The 20,504-nt window shown below is 37.7% G+C and overlaps 1 protein-coding gene across 5 annotated transcripts in view; it reads left to right on the top strand.

Annotated features, from left to right (window-relative positions):
- LOC145524398 (uncharacterized) overlaps positions 1-20,504 on the top strand; it is a 1,208,145-nt gene that overhangs the window by 121,323 nt on the left and 1,066,318 nt on the right. For 2 of the 5 annotated variants that reach the window (XR_014067472.1, XM_081536537.1), the window contains one exon: positions 7,729-7,802. The exons of the other annotated variants lie outside the window; for them this stretch is intronic. The gene's annotated coding sequence lies outside the window, so the exon portion shown is untranslated. The remainder of the gene's footprint in view (positions 1-7,728; positions 7,803-20,504) is intronic. 5 annotated transcript variants of the gene reach the window in all.

The following is a 20,504-nucleotide window of genomic DNA, read 5'->3' as shown; positions in this document are numbered from 1 at the left end:
GATCTAATCCATTGAATCTATTTGTTACCTCCACTGTATAATTGTAAGGGATTTAATTTAGCTCATATTTGAATGGTCTAGTGGTTTTTCCTATTTTCTTCAATTTAAGTCTGAATTTTGCAATAAGGAGTTGATGATCCGAGCAACTTTCAGCTCCCAGTCTTGTTTTTGCTGCCTGTATAGAGCTTCTCCATCTTTGGATGCAAAGAATATAATCAGTTGTTACTGACAATTTGGTGATGTCCATGTGTATAGTTTTCTCTTGTGTTGTTGGAAGATAGTGTTTGCTATGATCAGTGTGTTCTCCTGAAAAAACTGTTAGCCTTTGCTCTGCTTCATTTTGTACTCCAAGGCCAAACTTGCCTGTTACTCCAGGTATCTCTTGGCTTCCTACTTTTGCATTCCAGTCACCTATGATGAAATTCTTGTGCTAGGATAAGTTGGTCATGAAACAAGTTAAATAGGCTGTAGGTTACATTCCAAGCTCAAGAGAATTTTCAGGCAACATGGCATACTGTAAAACACCACAAAATCCCCAACCTAGTGGCACATCTGTCTTATGTGTTAATTAGGCTCTGAGAGACCGAAGACTTAACTAAAGAAATGGCATCAAGTTTCTATTATAAGAATGGAGCATCCCACTTCTGGCACATCTGCTTAGTTTATATCTAGGTACTGTGGTCCTGGAAGATTTAGATAGCCACATAAATGGCAATATCTCAGACAGCCTGGAATTACAATGGCCATTATATGATGAATGTTCCAGTGAGATAAGATTGAAGAAGTACATTTGAAAGCAAGGGCTCCCAAATCAAGCAAACAGAATGGGGTACCTATTTTAATTTGCCTGCTGAAGCATCCAAAAGTCTTCAAAATTGCAAAATATCATCTTGAAAGATTCAAGATACAAACTGATTCTTGATTTAAATGCAAGATTCAAGATTGCAAAGGGCTAATAAAAAAGACACAGAGGTGGGGCTTCCCTGGTGATCCAGTGGCTAAGACTTAGTGCTCCCAGTACAGGGCCCCTGGGTTCGATTCCTGGTCAGGGAACTAGATCTTGCATGCAGCAACCATGTCTGCTTGGTGCAGAAAAATAAATAAATAGATATTTAAAAATAAAGATACAGGAGATACTGAAAACAAAACCTCTATGACTGACGTGATACCTACTACTCCCCTCTATTCCTTTACCTGAGTACTCACAGTCTTCTAATCTATCTAAATTCCCTTTCACTCTGAAGAGTTTCCAAGATGGTAAATAAAAGTCCAACAAGTTAGTGGTCTTACATATGCCGCCATATCTACCCTCTCAGGGTTAACAGGCCTCCGAGAGATTCTCTGGTAAACTGCTACTAGTTGTTCCTTTAAATAGTCCAGGAGAACTAAAATAAATAATAAACTTTGACAAGTTCTGGCAGATACTAGACCTACACTCTTGATTTTATACCTCCAGGCTTCTGCAGATGAAATCCTGTGAAAACTGGCAGAAGCCAGTGAAGAATGAGAATTCCAACTAGAGTCAACTGTTTGGGATCTCAGTCTATAGTTCCCAGTCAAGAGAGCATGATAAAATTTCATGTTGTTCCTTCCTTTCTAAATCCGGACCCTTTAGCTACTGATCCATTCTCTGTAATTGTTAGTTATTGTCTCCTTGTTTTTCTTCTTTTGTGTCCTGAGTATTTGGCTTGGCAACCATCGGGTTGGGAATACCCAAATATGGCCAGATAGAAATGTGGGTTGCACCCCATTTGCAGCTGGACTCCTACCTTTTGTTCCTAGCTTTCAGGGAAATTGTCTAAATCTTTTGCTTTCTTTGGTCGTGGCTCTGGATCTTGGGAGGCTGGTATCTTTTGCACCTTCTTTGGGGATACTTCTTACAGCCAAGGTGTTGTTCAGTACTGTCAGTAATATTTACTGTTTGTATCAGCTGAAACTTGGCAAGATATTTGAAAGTGTTTGTTTCTATTGTTTTTCTTTTAAAATATCTCAGTGGTCAGAACCTAACCTGGGAAAGAGGAGGAGAAGGGGAAGACAGAGGATGAGATGGTTGGATGGCATCACTGACTCAAAGGACATGAGTCTGAACAAACTCCAGGAGATAGTGAACAAGAGGGAAGCCTAGCATTCTACCCCTTGCATGTCCATGGGGTCTGAAGACGGGACTTAGTGACTGAACAACACCAATGGTCAGAAGTTGATATTGAGAGCCAGATGGGAACATTGTTTTAGCTCTTCTGCCTTAAACTAAAGGAAATTATGTACCCAGAGGCAAAGAAAAACATTCCAAAGACACACAGCTCTAAATCGAGAACAGAAATCTTGATTTCCATCTTAGTTCTCCCTGAGCAAATTGAAAATAATTTAGATGGATGGGTGGATCAACCCTTTGATATCATTCAGGTTACAGTCCAATTACTTGAGGAATTAAAAACGACTATACTTGTCCTGTAAATTGAGTCTTTACAAGGACAGAAATGAATCTTTAAGAACAATTAAAGACCACCAGTCCTTTTTACCCAGGCAGAGCGTTTTCCATTTATTTGTAAAGAGGTTTTGGTGTTGCAAAATTATGGATTCAAGAAACAAACAAACAAAAAATCCTTGGAGGAAGTTAAACTTTTCCCCTGTGTTTTTGAGAGGTGAATGTTCTACCAGTCTATTTCTGGAACTGAGTAACTAGCATCTCTTTGAAATGCAAATTTCAGGAGGTAATTCTTATCTGAAGGGGAAAAAAAAAGAAAAAAGGAAGGCTTCTTGGAAAGTGGGTGAATGAAAAAAATCTTAACATATTTCACAGATGTTAGTAAAAATTTACGCTGTTTGAGCAGGTTACCTTAATTTATGACATCTGACAGAAACATGATTTAGATCCAGCTTTTTTATTTCTTAATTTTTTTTGGTCTTGTGCCATTGCGAATCTTAGTTCCCTGACCACAGATTGAACCTATGCCCCCAGCAGTGGAAAGGCAGAATTCTAAACACTGGATTGCCAGGGAAATCCGTAGATGCAGTTTTTCTTTTGTAAATTAGAGAGGGTTCTATTATCATACCTGTCTCATGATTAAAATTTTAAAACAAAAGCTGTAAGATTTCTGTTTGCATCTGTCTGTATGTTTATGTGTGACTATGTATGTTTGTTCTAAGTGTGTGATTTTTGTTTTTTTCTACCTCTGGATGTATTTGTAAAGAAGCCTATTCAAGTTTATATAATCTAGGATGAACTTCAAAAACAAAAGCTAGTGTAAATTTGTCAGTTCAACTAAAACAGTCATGTCTTTAGAGTTATCAGCAGTAAATATTATGCAGACTAGTAATTTTTATTCTACCTAGTTTTGCTAAAAGTAAAATTAGCTCACATTATCTCTGTTAAACAATTTGTCAGGAAGAAAGATAAAAGATGACAATTAGCCACTTAATCTCTTATGAAATTTTCATGAGTAATCTAAACACAATGAAGAACAAGTCAAATAATATAACTAGGATAAACAAGTCCAATAGATATAACTAAGAACTTTTCAACAATAATTTAACTTTATAGTATGTCTACTTAAAAATACTTAATATTATGTCTACTCAAAATCTTTTTTGGTAACTTGATACCTTAAAGTTATACTGAAATAAGTTAAATTATGAATACTCATTGAATATCTAGATCAATTCCAAATAAGATAAGATACTGAAAGATTAAGTACTGAACATAGGTTTATCCATTATTGGCTTCCTTTCACAGAGGGACTAAAGGTATTTGGGCTTATTAGTACAGGCATGTTCTGTGCCACAGTGAAAAGCTTATTATGAAGAACATACATCTAGAAGTTATGAAATATATTTATAAATTTTGCCAGCCAACAGAATGGTAGTGTAATAGTCCGCAATTGTTAAGCTCTTAGTTTTCACTAGGATTTAAGGATTCTAAGGGATAATAATTCTAGTTAATATATGTAGTTAAAACTACTAGAAATAAGAGAAGCATCTCTATGCAAGCAAAGTGGAATGTATTTTTGGTAAGGTATCAAGATACCTTTTTGCTAAAGAAAAAAGGGTGATTTTCTCCTAAAGAGAAATGATTGATCCATAATGAGAAATAGGACAAAAAAAAAAAAAGACAAAATTAAGTGGACACAAAAAGTTTTAGAACTTTCATGGAAAAGGAATCTTGGGAAAGGAATTTTGTGTGTGGTAAGGATTACTAAGGTTGGAATGGATTTTTTTTTTTTCAGTTAGTTTTAATATCAAAAGAACACTGTTGCAAAATTAGTTTGGTTTTCTCTCTATTAAAAGGATGCAGTTTTATTAGTTTTATTATTGGTCCACTCTTAATAAGGAAGTATAAATGAAGATTTTTGTTTATGTTGAAATAATCTACCGTGACAGCAAAGATTTTGTGTCTTACCAACTAATTGACTGTGCTTCAAGTTTGTTTGTTTGTTTTTTTTATCAAGTTTTTGATTAGTTATGGAAACCCAGTCTCTTCAATATCAAAAATATTTTGTTCACAACTGTGTAAACTTCTGTATTTGTGTATAAAATCTTCTATTATCATTTTAGTTAAATAAAGATTATTTCATAATAATTAGTGATTCTGTTTAGTAAAATGTTCATACCTTTTGGCAACTTTAAAGAATTACATTCTAAATGGAATCTTTTTGACCTAAGGGTAACTGAGATTTCCAAGAGGCCCCTGGAAAATTTCAAAAGATTTATTTTTCACCTTGTAAAAGAGAGATGTTAAACTAACTAGGTTTATTTGGCATGTTAAATTATGTAGGATGCACTGTCAAGTAAGTGATGATAGACCTTCTTAAATTATATGTATGGATATATGTTACTAATATAGGTATTCCAGAAATTGTTTCAAGTTTCTAAAAAATTGTCAGTACTCATTGTCCAAGTATTATTCTAAATTATTGAACACCACAGAAATAACTCAGGATAAGGTAATGGTTGGAATGAGAATAGGAATCTGGTTGTTTTTTTTTCCTTCACCTGGGCTTTCAAGACTGAGGGATCATTCAAAGAGAGGAAGCACTTCTAAAATGCATCTTGTTTTGTGATCTAAGATTTCTTTATGTAAGAAAGCAAAGGAAGAAATGGAAAACCTAAGATTTTTTTGGTATAAGAAAGCAAAAGAAGAAATGGAGAAGCTTCTTCCAGAGAACATGGATGTTTTTCCTTAATATTACATTACACTTAGACAGGCTCTCTGGTGCCTGAGGACTGCACAGCTGTGTGCATTTGTGTTCAAGATTAGGTTTTGCATTTAGCTTGTCTCTTCTTTTATGGTTACTCTTCTTCAGCTGTCTGGCTTCCCATCTCATTTTCACATTTAAACTCTCAAAGAAATGCAGAAGGTAATTAAATGACCCTGGAATTTCCTTAGTGTAGGGATACTGAGTAATAGATGGGCTGAATGTGCTCTGATTGATATTATCTTTCATAAAATTATCCAAGCCTGAAAATAGGCATTGGGTAACTGCTGAGAATATTTTGTTTGAAAACCTTCTTGCACAATCAAAGACTAAGAAGTATAGGTGGGATTAAAATGCAAAATGTTTCAACGAGGCTAACTGGCTTTTAATATTAACATGAACTATTTCATATAAAAAACTAACCTTTTCCTCTCCCTCCACCAATTTTCAAGTTTTCTGAACTCAGTGTATAATAAAATATACAATCTTCTTATTCTTGTCTTTATACTATTCCTTGTTATATAACTTGAATTGTTATCTTTGACTCTCTTTGTATTATATATACGTCATATATAGTTCATGTAAATTTATACAAATGTGCACATTAAAATATGTATTTAATATCTGTCAAAATTTTGAAGTGACTAAAAAAACATATCCTTAGGTTTTCTTCTAGTTTTTTTTTTTTTAATAGAGATTTTAGCTCCTTTTTTGTCCTTTCCTTCTTGGTGTTACTTCTGCTCCCTCTCTTCTTTTATAGATGCTCAGGATCTACTTGCAACCTCACCCTCACATAAATCAAATATTCTGTCAGCAAGGACATACTATGACCAAAATCATTCATCTCGGGGAAGATTTACAAATTAATATGCTTTATTTCAAAGAAATTGTTTTTTTCTTATTAGGCATAACTACTAATAGAATTCCATGAATTAAAAAAACTAAGGCTAGAAATTATTTCTAGGAGATCAAGAAGGAACTTGTGCCTGGAAATCAGAGTTCAGAGAAAGTAGTAGTATGACCCTAAGCATAAGGTTGTGCATCTTACACTTGGGTGTGACTGATACATTAGTGTAAAAGAATGAAGTTGGAGATTGGTCATGTTCCAAAATCAACTTCAAATACGCTTACAGCTCTGAATCTAGAGTTCCCTTGGTTGGTGGTGTCTGTTTCACTGCATAAGAAACAGTTTATTTTTCTTTTACGATCAAATTTTTGGGTTCTTGTCAACTTTATGTGCTTGTCTCAAAGGATGATGATGGTTAGACAGCATCACTGAACATCACTATCCACTCAATGGACATGAATTTGAGCAAACTCCAGAAGATAGTAAAGGACAGGAAAGCCTGGCAGACTACGGTCCATGGGGTTGCAAAGAGTCGGACACAACTTAGTGACTAAACAACAACTTTTTGTGCTCATCACAAACAGTGAAAATCCCAGATGTATTAGGTGTTATGAGCTGAATTATGCCCTGTTCCCACCGAATTATGTTGAAGTCCTAACCCTCAGTACTTCAGAATCTGACCATATTTGGAGGTGGATTCATTGCAAAGGTGATTAAGTCACAGCAAAGTCATTTAGGTTGGTTGTAATCCAGTTTGAGTGGTATTCTTTTAAGAAGAGAAAATATGAACACAGACATATATGTAGGGAAGATGATGTGAGACTCAGGAAAAAGATGGCCAAGCAAAGAGGCCTAAAGCAGTTCCCTCCCTCAAAGCTCTCAGGAGGAAGCAAGTCCACTGACATCTTGATCTTGGACCTATAGCATCCAGAACTATGAGGAAATAAATTCCTGTTGTGTAATCAACCCTGTCTGGGGTATTGTTATGGCAACCCCAGCACACTAATTCCATGTGGAAATTATTAATTTCTTATTGGAAAAGTAAACATAATTTGAAAGTAATAATAAACATTAGTTGAAAATTTGCCAAAGACTTTGGTTGAATTCTAATGCAAAATTTCAAGGAAGAATCTGGTTTTAAGAACCAATCAGTAAAAAACATTGAGAATACTAATTTTAAGAATAGTTTCAAGGAACCATATGTTTGGATATATTTGAAAGACATCTTGATCACATCTATACTTTTTAAAATTTACCTCATCATGCAATTAATGTCAACTCAGTTTTGATGTGGTATTGGAGTTTAAATCTTGGCAAATGTACATTAAAAACACATTATGATGTTCAAACAAATATGGTAGAATTGTAAAATAATCATTAACTGAGCTTGATTAACCTATGTAATTAAGCCTATTTTACCAAGGCTGTTAGTACCATGTCATTATTTCAGCTAGGGCTTTCATCTACTATGCTCCATCAGCATTTCCTAATAAACTCAAACTTATTTGAAAAGCATTTTGCCAGGAGTCTCTTAAAAGGAGTGTTTCCAACATAAGAGTTTAGTCTACTTGTATTAATGAAACTAAGAAAAGCAAATTTGCTTCTCTACTTTTGATTTTTATATACTAAATAAAAAGAGACCTAAGTTTATAGCTATCTGTTTTATAAGTAGTTGTACTTTTTCCTTAGACATTCTTTTCAAGAGGATTTGAAGCCATTGTGAAAAACTGAATGATTTCATAAGGAATTTTGATCATCTATGTGTGAGTACCTGTGTATGGAGATTAACAGAGATTGCGGTAATCAACAGTTATCTTCATATTGCCTCTGACTTAGACAGGAACAGGTGGATTTTCACAATATGAAAAGCAAGAGTTCATAACAGGAGATTTAACAAAGCATTTCATGATTAATCACTAAGCAAGAAGTATAAAATAAATGCTTAAATTTAGAAAGAATGAACACTGGGATACAGTAGTTTAGAAGACAAACTTGTTGTATTACAGATACTATTAGTAATAAGTTTTAAATTAAATAAAAAGATTCAGGAAGTTACAAAACCATTTTTCCCCCTCTTTGGCCCAAAAGAAAGTTTGGAGAAATTTGGAGTTTAAGGAGATTTTTTTGTGTGTGTGTGGTTAACCTGTCAGACGTCATTAACTCCAACTTTGATGAAATGTATTCATGCCTCTATATCTTTTTCCAAAGCAAGACTTACTGTTTTGTTCACTAAAACAAAACTCATGAATGTTAAATCAAAATTTTTGACCTGTCTCTTTTTATCTGGTTTCCTTCTGAGGTTGTATTGTGGGGCTTAGAGCAGACAATTCATTGACACATGAGTAGAGTCAGCTGTTTGAGCCCAATTGTTTGCTCCTTGACTCCTGCAAACTCAACATTTGGGTGTCAAATCTGTGTTGTGTTAATATAGCAACTGCTGCAACAACCTGAAGAATATATTTAATTGGATTTTTGAAAATGATCGTGAGAAATCTTGAAAGAGAAATTTGATGAATACGCAACACTCTGAAATTAGAATTCAGGTATGAGGGGGTCTGAATTAGTATTAATGTTGGTTCTCCTGGGGGTACTGTAACAAACCAAAAACTGGATGGCTTTAAAAAAAGCAGAAATTTATTTTCTCACAATTCTGGAGGCTAAAATTCTGACAAGATGATTCTGCCTGGGTTGTGTTCCCTTTGAAGCCTGTAGAGAAAAATTCTTCTTAGCCTTTTCCAGATTTTGGTGTTTGACAGCAATTCTTGGAGTTCTTTGGCTTGTAAATGCATCATTTGGATCTCTGCCTCTGTTGTTACATGGCTGTCTTCTCTTTGTTGTCTATTTCCCCTCATTAAAAGGACTTGTGTCATATTAAAGCAAGGACCCACCCTCATCCAATATGACCTCATCCTAACTAATTATATCTGCAACAACAATATTTCCAAATAAGGTCACATTTTGAATCCTGGGATTTTGGACTTAAACATATCTCTTGAGAGGATGCAATTCAACTTATAGCAGGGATGTTTTAAATATAGGAAGTATTAATAGTCCAGGTTTGTGTGTGTGCGTGTTTGTGTGTGTGTGTGTGTTTAGTGTAACAAATTACTACAGACTTAGAGAACAGTCTGGAAGTCTGAAACTGAATGGGTGTCACTGGACTAAGACCCAAGGTGTATATATAAGGCTGTGTCCTTTTCTGGAGGCTCTGGGAGAGAATCTATTTTCTTGTCCTTTTCAACTTCTAGAGGTGGCATGTATTCTTTTTTTTTTTTAATTAGTTTATTTTCTATTTTTTAACTTTACAATATTGTATTTGTTTTGCCATACATTGACATGAATCCACCATGGGTGTACATGTTTTCCCCTTCCAGAACCCCTCTTCCACCTCCCTCCCCATCCCATCCCTCTGGGTCATCCCCGTGCACCAGCCCCGAGCACCCTGTATCATGCATTGAACCTGGACTGCTGATTCGTTTTACATATGATAATTTACATGCTTCCATGCCATTCTCCCATATCATCCTGCCCTCGCCCTCTCCCATAGAGTCCATAATACTGTTCTATTTATCTGTGTCTCTTTTGATGTCTCGCATACAGGGTTATCTTTACCGATTGACTAAATACCATATATATGTGTTAGTATACTGTATTGGTGTTTTTCTTTCTGGCTTACTTCACTCTGTATAATAGGCTCCAGTTTCATCCATCCTGTAAGTTGCAGGATATAAAATTATCACACAGAAATCCCTTGCATTCCTATACACTAACAACGAGAAAACAGAAAGAGAAATTAAGGAAACAATTCCACTCACTATTGCAACGAAAAGAATAAAATACTTAGGAATATATCTACCTAAAGAAACAAAAGACCTATATATAGAAAACTATAAAACACTGGTGAAAGAAATCAAAGAGGACACAAATAGATGAAGAAATATACCATGTTCATGGATCGGAAGAGTCAATATAGTGAAAATGAGTATACTACCCAAAGCAACCTATAGATTCAATGCAATCCCTATCAAGCTTCAATGGTATTCTTCAGAGAACTAGAACAAATAATTTCACAATTTGTATGGAAATACAAAAAACCTCGAATAGCCAAAGCAATCTTGAGAAAGAAGAATGAAACTGGAAGAATCAACCTGCCTGACCTCAGGCTCTACTACAAAGCCACAGTCATCAAGACAGTATGGTACTGGCACAAGGGCAGAAATATAGATCAATGGAACAAAATAGAAAGCCCAGAAATAAATCCACGCACCTATGGACAACTTATCTTTGACAAAGGAGGCAAGAATATGCAATGGAGAAAAGACAATCTCTTTAACAAGTGGTGCTGGGAAAACTGGTCAACCACTTGTAAAAGAATGAAACTAGAGCACTTTCTAACACCATACACAAAAATAAACTCAAAATGGATTAAAGATCTAAATGTAAGACCAGAAACTATAAAACTCCTAGGGGAAAATATAGGCAAAACACTCTCTGACATAAACCACAGCAGGATCCTCTATGACTCACCTCCCAGAATATTGGAAATAAAAGCAAAAATAAACAAATGGGACCTAATTAAAATTAAAAGCTTTTGCACAACAAAGGAAACTATAAGCGAGGTGAAAATACAGCCTTCGGAATGGGAGAAAATAATAGCAAATGAAGCAACGGACAAACAATTAATCTCAAAAATATACAAGCAACTCCTGTAGCTCAATTCCAGAAAAATAAACGACCCAATCAAAAAGTGGGCCAAAGAACTAAACAGACACTTCTCCAAAGAAGACATACAGATGGCTAACAAACACATGAAAAGATGCTCAACATCACTCATTATCAGAGAAATGCAAATCAAAACCACAATGAGGTACCATTTCAAGCCCATCAGAATGGCTGCTACCCAAAAGACTACAAGCAATAAATGCTGGAGAGGGTGTGGAGAAAAGGGAACCCTCTTACACTGTTGGTGGGAATGCAAACTAGTACAGCCACTATGGAGAACAGTGTGGAGATTCCTCAAAAAACTGGAAATAGAACTGCCATATGACCCAGCAATCCCACTGCTGGGCATACACACTGAGGAAACCAGACTTGAAAGAGACACGTGTACTCCAGTGTTCATCGCAGCACTGTTTATAATAGCCAGGACGTGGAAGCAACCTAGATGTCCATCAGCAGACGAATGGATAAGGAAGCTGTGGTACATATACACAATGGAATATTACTCAGTCATTAAAAAGAATACACTTGAATCAGTTCTAATGAGGTGCATGTATTCTTTGGTTTGTGATTCCTTTCTCCATTTTCAATGCTAGCCATGACCAGTCAGACTTTCTCCTTGATGCCATCTCTCAGGTTCTGACTCTTCTCAATTTAAGACCCATTTGAAGATCATGGGCCTACTGGGATAAGCCAGGGTAATCTCTGTTCTGTAAGGTCAACTGATTAGCAACCTTAATTTCATCTATAACTTAACTTCCACCAATGACTTTTAGCCCATATTCATGGATTCCAGAAATTAAGATATGGATTGAGAAGTCATTAATCTGTCTACTTTAGCCCAGTAAAATTTGTCTTTGTTCTTGAAACAAATTTATCCTTTCATAAAGTGGTAGAAAAATTATTTGGCCCAGAAAGCCTCTGTGTTCATTTGTATACCAATTCATGCACTGATTTATTTTAAAGTGCCTCTAAATGCCTACTATCTGGCTGGAAACTAAACACACTTGAGTTCTTCCTCTCCCCGAGCTATATTAGGAAAACTTTTATGAACAAGAATTGCAATAAATGTGGTTTTATAACTCAGATCCATTCAACATGATAGAGGAACACAAGGGGCTTCTTCTAACAGGCTCAGGCAAACTTCTTAGAGAAAGAGGCAATTGAAAAGTGTGCATAAATATTTACCAGATAGAGTGGGTTGCAAGAAGGCAGAAAGAGAAGAATCTGTGTTAATGCAGAGGCAAATAAGAGAGGTGTCCTTTCAGGGCATTAAAAATGGTGCCTATCTCTTGAAGCATATGAAGCAAAAAGAAGGGAAATAAATTGGTGCTGGAAGGAGGCTTGGTTCAGGTACAGGTGGCCTTATATGTCAGTAAAGAGAACTGAAATGTCATACCATGTTTCTTACACTTTTCAAGGAACTAGCTCCTTTTAGAATATGATAAAGCCCTTGAATCTTGTGCTTTGAATTCTAACAGTAAAATGAAAGAGGAATACATGCCTTTTAATAGGGTGGAGAAAATATCCTCATATATGCACAAATCTGCCTATACAGAAATCTTTTACACATTACGTCAGGGGTTACAAAACCCCAATTTAATCTATCAAGTTCTTTTGAGTTTTTGGACTCCAGGTTAAAAGATTGAGGGACGTGAGGATGGAGAGAGAGGGAGAGAAAATACTTGGAGAATTATTAGCAAACTGTAAAAAAAGAGTGGAATTATGTTCATAAAATTACTCCAGTGTGTGAATAGAAGTGAGGAGGATGAATCATGAAACAGGAGTAAGGGATCGATTCTCAAGTGTCCAGATGATAAATCAAGAGCATTAAATTAGTAGTATTCTGGCTATTTTTCCATAATCTTAAGATAAACATTTTTAAAATGGTTCTTATTTATTTGTTACACCTTTCTAAGAAATTGGAATATATAGAAACAATGATAAAGAACTTGTGAAGAGGAATGTTACCAGTAAGTATTGAAATTCTTGAATATTTTAATGACATTAAGCTGGATTCCGTATTTACAATAAATTCTGGTGGATAAAATATAGAGAGAAACATTAGGGGATCAAGAAATATCAAAGTGTACACAAATTTTTAAGATAAACTTACTGAGGTATAAACTTTATACTATGAAATTCACCTATTGTAAATGTTTAATTTAATGATTTTTAGCAAATTTATAGACTTCAGCAACCATCACAACAATCCAGATTTGGAATCTTTCTACCATCCTTCCAAATTTATTCTATACTTTGCTCCTGTCTCAAAGCTACTTCATGCTCCTACACCTAAGCAACCACTAAAGTTACTTCATGTCTATGTATTTGCTTTTATTTGTTGATTAATTGTTGGTCGTACTTTCCTTTAATTTATTGAGCATGGCTTCTTTTACTTCATTGAACATATTAATAACAGCTGCTTTGATATTTTTGTCTGCCATGTCCAACACCTGGTGACAATTTCTGTTCTTGGCTTTTTTCCCCAGAATATAACACATTTCTATGTCTTTGCAAATCTCATTTTTTTATTGTTGTTGAAAACTGGAGTTTTTGAATAGTAACTGTAGCAATTCTAAGTTCATATCCCTCCCCTCAAGCTCTGAATGTTGTTGTTGCTATTTTGTTTGTTAGTTTATTGGTTTCTTTATTTTGTTACTTGTTTTGGCTAAGTCTGTGACTCCTATGGTGTTCAGCCTCTGATGTTTTTATTTATTTATTTTGTATTTATATTAAAATTTGGCCTTCTAGTATTTGCCTCTGTGTATTCCTAACTTGGGGCTTCGCAATAGTGACACTATTGGTAAAGAATCTGACTGCCAATGCAGGAGATGTAAAAGATGCAGTTTTGACTTCTGGGTTGGGAAAATCTCCTGGGGTAGGGCATGGCAACCTAGTTTAGTATTCTTGCCTGGAGAATCCCATGGACAGAGGAACCTGGCAGGCTCCAGTCAATAGGGTCACAAAGAAAAAGAATGGCTGAAGTGACTTAGCATAGCACACACATGAATAACTTAATTGTTAGTCAATGGTTGGAAAAAGGTTGTGCTCAAGTGTGTGAAGCTAATCATGGTATATGTGTGAACGAATATGTGTGAGTAGGAGAGAGTTATTCTGTCCTTGCTTCTATTCCATTGTAATCTTTCATGTTTCCCCTGTGCAGCCTCATTTGATCAAGAGCATGTGGCTAGTTTGAGTCCTCTTAGGTCTCTGCTTTGTGTGTATGTAGACTCAAGCAAGACTATGGTTCCTTCAATCATAACCATGATATGATTACTTCTACCAATAATATTATTGAATGTGATCCTTACTTATTGTTCCCATTGGAGTGAGTTCCCTTTGACCACAGAAGCAAAGAAGCCAATTCTCATTGATTGCCTAATCCTATCAAAACCTCCATGTCCATTGAGCTGAGAATGGAGATGGAAGAAGCCCTAAGCAAAAAAAAAAAAAAAAATCATGGAATTCTACTGTTCTTATTTGAATTTTGCAGTTCTTCAAACATGAAAGGTCTTCTCTAGTGGCTCAGACAATAAAAAAATGTACCTGCAATGCAGGAGACTGGGGTTTGATCCCTGGGTCAGAAAGGTCTCCTGGAGAAGGAAATGGTACCCACTCCACTAGTCTTGCCTGGAGAATTCCATGGACAGAGGGGCCAGGTGAGCTACAGTCCGTGGGCGTGCAAAACACCAGACACAACTGAGTGACTAACACTTTCACTTTTCAATCATAAATGCTTTTCTGATGGTTGCATGCTTTTTTTTTGATATCCAGAACATGGACATCGTTGTTTTATTCTTTCTTCCCAGCTTTCAGGTGATCTGTGTGGAGGGTTTTTACCAGTTATCTCACTTGGCAATAGTTGGGAATTCCTTATCCATAGGTTTAGACATTTTATCCATTACTTATTCAAGCATGTGTAAAACCATTAGTATTTTATTTTATCTAAAAAACATTAATTTTGGATAAATTATACATTTAGTTCAGTTCAGTTCAGTTCAGTCGCTCAGTCGGGTCCAACTCTTTGCGACCCATGAATTGCAGCATGCCAGGCCTCTCTGTCCATCACCAACTCCCGGAGTCTACCCAAACCCATGTCCATCGAGTCGGTGATGCCATCCAACCACCTCATCCTCTGTCGTCCCCTTCTCCTCCCGCCCCCAATCCTACCCAGCATTAGGGTCTTTTCCAATGAGTCAACTCTTCGCATGAGGTGACCAAAGTATTGGAGTTTCAGCTTCAACATCAGACCTTCCAATGAACACCCAGGATTGATCTCTTTTAGGATGGATTGATTTGGATCTCCTTGCAGTCCAAGGGACTCTCAAAAATCTTCTCCAACACACAGTTCAAAAGCATCAGTTCTTCGGAGCTCAGCTTTCTTCACCGTCCAACTCTCACATCCATACATGACTACTGGAAAAACCATAGCCTTGACTAGATGGACTTTTGTTGGCAAAGTAATGTCTCTGCTTTTCAATATGCTATCTAGGTTGGCCATAACCTCCCTTCCAAGGAGTAAGCGTCTTTTAACTTCATGGCTGCAATCACCGTCAGCAGTGATTTTGGAGCCCAAAAAATAAAGTCTGACACTGTTTCCACTGTTTCTCCATCTATTTCCCATGAAGTGATGGGACCAGATGCCATGATCTTAGTCTTCTGAACGTTGAGCTTTAAGCCAACTTTCTCACTCTCCTCTTTCACCTTCATCAAGAGGCTCTTTAGTTCTTCTTCACTTCCTGCCACAAGGGTGGTGTCATCCGCCTATCTGAGGTTATTGATATTTCTCCCGGCAATCTTGATTCCAGCTTGTGTTTCTTCCAGCCCAGCATTTCTCATGATGTACTCTGCATATAAGTTAAATAAGAAGGGTGACAATATACAGCCTTGCCGTACTTCTTTTCCTATTTGGAACCAGTCTGTTGTTCCATGTCCAGTTCTAACTGTTGCTTCCTGACCTGCATACAGGTTTCTCAAGAGACAGGTCAGATGGTCTGGTATTCCCATCTCTTTCAGAATTTTCCACAGCTTATTGTGATCCACACAGTCAAAGGCTTTGGCATAGTCAATAAAGCAGAAATAGATGTTTTTCTGGAACTCTCTTGCTCTTTCGATGATCCAGCGGATATTGGCAATTTGATCTCTGGTTCCTCTGCCTTTTCTAAAACCAGCTTGAACATCTGGAAGTTCACGGTTCATGTATTGCTGAAGCCTGGCTTAGAGAATTTTGAGCATTACTTTACTAGCATGTGAGATGAGTGCAATTGTGTGGTAGTTTGAGCATTCTTTGGCATTGCCTTTCTTTGGGATTGGAGCGAAAACTGACCTCTTCCAGTCCTGTGGCCACTGCTGAGTCTTCCAAATTTGCTGGCATATCGAGTGCAGCACTTTCACAGCATCAGCTTTCGGGATTTGAAATAGCTCAACTGGAATTCCATCACCTTCACTAGCTTTGTTCGTAGTGATGCTTTCTAAGGCCCACTTGACTTCACATTCCAGGATGTCTGGCTCTAGGTGAGTGATCACACCATCGTGATTATCTGGGTCATGAAGATCTTTTTTGTACAGTTCTTCTGTGTATTTTTGCCACCTCTTCTTAATATCTTCTGCTTCTGTTAGGTCCATACCATTTCTGTCCTTTATCGAGCCTATCTTTGCATGAAATGTTCCTTTGGTATCTTTAATTTTCTTGAAGAGATCTCTAGTCTTCCCCAATCTGTTGTTTTCCTCTATTTCTTTGCACTGATGGCTGAGGAAGGCTTTCTTATCTCTCCTTGCTATTCTTTGGAACTCTGCATTTACATGGGAATATCTTCCCTTTTCTCCTTTGCTTTTCACTTCTCTTCTCTTCCCAGCTCTCTGTAAGGCCTCCTCAGACAGCCATTTTGCTTTTTTGCATTTCTTTTCCATGGGGATTTTAATGATCCCTGTCTCCTGTACAATGTCACAAACCTCTGTCCATAATTCATCAGGCACTCTGTCTATCAGGTCTAGTCCCTTAAATCTATTTGTCACTTCCACTGTATACTCATAAGGGGTTTGATCTAGGTCATACCTGAATGGACTAGTGGTTTTCCCTACTTTCTTCAATTTAAGTCTGAATTTAGCAATAAGCAGTTCATGATCTGAGCCACAGTCTGCTCCTGGTCTTGTTTTTGCTGACTGTATAGAGCTTCTCCATCTTTGACTGCAAAGAATATAATCAATTTGATTTCAGTGTTGACCATCTGGTGATGTCCACGTGTAGAGTCTTCTCTTGTGTTGTTGGAATAGGGTGTTTGCTATTACCAGTGCATTCTTGTGGCAAAACTCTATTAGCCTTTGCCCTGCTTCATTCTGTACTCCAAGGCCAAACTTGCCTGTTACGCCAGGTGTTTCTTGACTTCCTACTTTTGCATTCCAGTCCCCTATAATGAAAAGGACATCTTTTTTGGGTGTTAGTTCTAGAAGGTCTTGTAGGTCTTCATAGAAACGTTCAACTTCAGCTTCTTCGGCATTACTGGTCGGGGCATAGACTTGGATTACTGTGATATTGAATGGTTTGCCTTGGAAACGAACAGAGATCATTCTGTCATTTTTGAGATTGCATCCAAGTACTGCATTTTGGACTCTCTTGTTGACCATGATGGCTACTCCATTTCTTCTAAGGGATTCTTGTCCACAGTAGTAGATATAATGGTCATCTGAGTTAAATTCACCCATTCCAGTCCATCTTAGTTCGCTGATTCCTAGAATGTCAACGTTCACTCTTGCCATCTCCTGTTTGACCACTTCCACTTTGCCTTGATTCATGGACCTAACATTCCAGGTTCCTATGCAATATTGCTCTTTACAGCATCGGACTTTGCGTCTATCACCAGTCACATCCACAGTTGGGTATCGTTTTTGCTTTGGCTCCATCCCATCATTCTTTCTGGAGTTATTTCTCCACTGATCTCCATTAGCATATTGGGCACCTACTGACCTGGGGAGTTCATCTTTCAGTGTCCTATCCTTTTGCCTTTTCATACTATTCATGGGGTTCTCAAGGCAAGAATACTGAAGTGGTTTGCCATGCCCTTCTCCAGTGGACCACAGTCTGTCAGACCTCTCCACCATGACCCATCCGTCTTGGGTGGCCCCACACGGCATGGCTTAGTTTCATTGATATAGACAAGGCTGTGGTCCGTGTGATCAGATTAGCTAGTTTTCTGTAGTTTTAGTTTTAGTGTGTCTGCCCTCTGATGCCCTCTCGCAACACTTACCGTCTTACTTGGGTTTCTCTTACCTTGGGCCTTGGGTAATTCCTATTGCCGCCACCGGCCCCCGGCCCAGCCTAGCCCCTGTCGGCCCCCAACCTGGCCTAGCCCCTGTCGGCCGCCGCCCCCGGCCCCCAGCCTCGCCTAGCTCCTCTCGGCCACACTTCTGCGCTGAGCCGTCGCAGCCGCCTCGCTTCACTTCGGTTGCTCAGTCGTGTCCGACTCTTTGCGACCCCATCAACTGCAGCACGCCAGGCCTCCCTGTCCATCACCAACTCCCGGAGTTTACCCAAACCCATGTCCATCGAGTCGGTGATGCTGTCCAGCCATCTCATCCTCTGTCGTCCCCTTCTCCTCCTGCCCCCAATCCTTCACAGCATTAAGGTCTTTTCCAATGAGTCAGCTCTTCACATAAGGTGGCCAAAGTATTGGAGTTTCAGCTTCAACATCAGTCCTTCCAATGAACACCCAGGACTGATCTCCTTTGGGATGGACTGGTTGGATCTCCTTGCAGTCTCAAGGGTCTTCTCCAACACCACAGTTCAAAAGCATCAATTGTGCAGCGCTCAGCTTTCTTCACTGTCCAACTCTCACATCCATACATGACCACTGGAAAAGCCATAGCCTTGACTAGACGGACCTTTGTTGTCAAAGTAATGTCTCTGCTTTTAAATATGCTATCTGGGTTGGTCATAACTTTCCTTCTAAGGAGTAAGCGTCTTTTAATTTCATGGCTGCAATCACCATCTGCAGTGATTTTGGAGCCCAAAAAATAAGGTCTGACACTGTTTCCACTGTTTCCCCATCTATTTGCCATGAAGTGATGGGACCGGATGCCATGATCTTAGTTTTCTGAACATTGAGCTTTAAGCCAGTTTTTTCACTCTCCTCTTTCACTTTCATCAAGGGGCTCTTTAGTTCTTCTTCACTTTCTGCCATAAGAGTGGTGTCATCTGCATGTCTGAGGTTATTGATATTTCTCTCGGCAATCTTGATTACAGCTTGTGTTTCTTCCAGCCCAGCGTTTCTCATGATGTACTCTGTATATAAATTAAATAAGCAGCGTGACAATATACAGTCTTGACGTACTCTTTTTCCTATTTGGAACCAGTCTGTTGTACATTTAAGATCTCTGCAAAAGTAATGTTATGCAGAGTTATGATTGCGAAATAGGCCGATTTTCCTCTTTAGGTTGTAGCTTGACTGTGCATTCATAGAATTTAACTTATTTTGTATTGTGTGTGTGCTTAGTCACTCAGTTGTGTCCAGCTCTTTGTGATCCATGGGCTTCTCTGTCCATAGACATTCTCAAGGCAAGAATATTTGAGTGGGTTTCCATGCGCTCCTCAAGGGGATCTTCCCAACCCAGGGATCGAACCCAGGCCTCCTACACTGCAGGCGGATTCTTTACCATCTGAGCTACCAGGGAAGCCCATATTTTCTATTCACACAAATTAAAATACATGGAAGCTTAAAAAATTATACGACATGTATATTTCAAAATACAGTTTTCTCATTAATTGATTCACTCACTAAATTACTTAGCAATTAAAAAAATCTGCTTTGTAGTTTCAACTACTACATTAGTGATATGGGGATAGATGCAGAGAGCACTGTCTTTTACCAGTGCTCTCTATTAGAGAGTTAAGAATTGCATTAAATAATATTCCACAGGGCTTCCCTAGTGGTGAAATGGTAAAGAATCTGCCTGCCTATTCAGGAGACATGAGTTCAAGCCCTGATCCTGGAAGACCCCACATGCTATGGATCACCTATTGAGCCTGTGCTCTAGAGTCCAGGAGCAACAACTGCTGAGCCCATGGGCTGCCACTGTTGAAGCTTTAGAGCCTGTGCTCTGCAAAAGAGAAGCCATCACAATGAGAAGCCTGTACACCACAATTAGAGAGTAGTATCCCTCGCCACAACTAAAGAAAAGCCCACACAGCAACAAAGACCCAGCACTGCCAATAAGTAAATAACATTAAAAAATAATAATATTCCACAAATATTTGCCAGGTACTATGTGCCAAGAATTGTGCTGAAAATTAGAAAATCATAATACAAGAAGAAATTCTAGTAATTCTCCACTTTCCAGATAGATTACCAATTTAATATTTTCAGAATATAAAAATCACTTTATTCTAATTATTTTTCAAACTCCTTATGTTTATACAATAGAAGTGACAAATAGATTAAAGGGATTAGATCTGGTAGACAGAGTGCCTGGAAAACTATGGACAAAGTTTCATAACATTGTACAGGAGGCAGTGACCAAAACGATCCCAAAGAAAAAGAAAAGCAAGAAGGCAAATGGTTGTTTGAGGTGGCCTTATAAGTAGCTGAGAAAAGAAGAGAAGAAAAGGCAAAGGAGAAAAGGAACGATATACCCAATTGAATACAGAGTTCCAAAGAATAGCAAGGAGAGATAAGAAAAGCCTTCTTAAATGAACAATGTAAAGGAATAAAGGAAAACAATAGAATGGAAAAGTCTAGCGATCTCTCAAG

Source organism: Giraffa tippelskirchi, chromosome 10, assembly GCF_054371585.1.
Source record: "Giraffa tippelskirchi isolate mGirTip1 chromosome 10, T2T-mGirTip1v1.2.pri, whole genome shotgun sequence".
Taxonomy (NCBI): Eukaryota; Metazoa; Chordata; class Mammalia; order Artiodactyla; family Giraffidae; genus Giraffa; species Giraffa tippelskirchi.
This window is presented reverse-complemented; position numbering and strand designations above follow the sequence as displayed.